This window comes from Helianthus annuus, chromosome 9, assembly GCF_002127325.2.
Source record: "Helianthus annuus cultivar XRQ/B chromosome 9, HanXRQr2.0-SUNRISE, whole genome shotgun sequence".
Lineage (NCBI taxonomy): Eukaryota > Viridiplantae > Streptophyta > Magnoliopsida > Asterales > Asteraceae > Helianthus > Helianthus annuus.
The window spans coordinates 43,936,292-43,937,360 of record NC_035441.2 but is presented as its reverse complement, the minus strand read 5'-3'; the positions used below and the strand labels follow the sequence as shown (position 1 = coordinate 43,937,360).

The following is a 1,069-nucleotide window of genomic DNA, read 5'->3' as shown; positions in this document are numbered from 1 at the left end:
AATGTTGAAGCCAATAACTTCGAACTTCGGCGGCATTTGATATAAATGCTCCAAAACTCCGCAACCTTCCATGGGCTTGCGGACGAGGATCCCCATCTACATATTACTAATTTCTTAGAAATATGTGATACCTTTCGGATCAATGGCGCATCAAATGACGCCATCCGCCTTCGAATGTTTCCTTTCTCACTAAAAGACCGAGCAAAAGCTTGGCTTAACGCCCTCCCAGCTGGATCGGTAAACACCTGGGATGAACTAGCCCAAAAATTTCTATATAAGTATTTCCCTCCCGCTAAAACGGCTAAATTAATGACTGAAATTAATACATATTCACAAGAGGACGGGGAATCCTTATATGAAACTTGGGAAAGGTTCAAGGAGCTATTGCGAAAGTGTCCACATCACGGCCTTGCGATATGGAAACAAGTATCCACTTTCTATAATGGGTTGTTGCCACACACAAGGCAGACACTTGACTCTAGCTCCGGGGGACTTTTAGGTAATCGCCGCCCACATTAAATATATAACCAAATTGAGGAAATTGCTCAAACCAATTTCCAGTGGCATACTCCCTGAGGAAATAAATCTATTGCCCCGGGCGCCCATAAGGTTGATGAAAACACTTCCTTACAAGCCCAAATCGAGGCCCTTTCTTCAAAAATAAAAAAATTGGAAATGACAAAAACGGTCTTGGTTATGGCTTGTGAAGGGTGTGGTGGGCCATATGAAAATTGGAGTTGTATGAAAGAAACGGACGATCAACAAGAGTCGGTAAGCTACATTGACAATAGACCTAGGCCGTCGGGTCCTCCAACGGGCACTTACAACCAAGGATGGCGGAATCATCCTAACCTTGGTTGGAGAGAACCCGGCAATAGTAGTAACCAACAAAACCAACGAACAAACTTTCAACAACCAAGAAATGAGTCACAAAATTTCACTCAACAACAAGGTGGACGAGAAAGGCTTGAAGATACTATATCTCGCCTCATCTCCGACACTGAAAAGAAAAACTCGGAAAGGTTTCTACAATTAGAATCAAATTTTAGAAATCAACAAGCTAGTATTC

At 42.6% G+C, this 1,069-nt stretch overlaps 1 non-coding gene across 1 annotated transcript; it reads right to left on the bottom strand.

The window, feature by feature from the left end:
- Positions 1-303: 303 nt before the first annotated feature.
- Positions 304-410, bottom strand: LOC118482433. The gene has a single exon (XR_004868472.1). It is a non-coding gene; the product is annotated as a small nucleolar RNA R71 (small nucleolar RNA).
- Between the last annotated feature and the right edge of the window lie 659 nt (positions 411-1,069).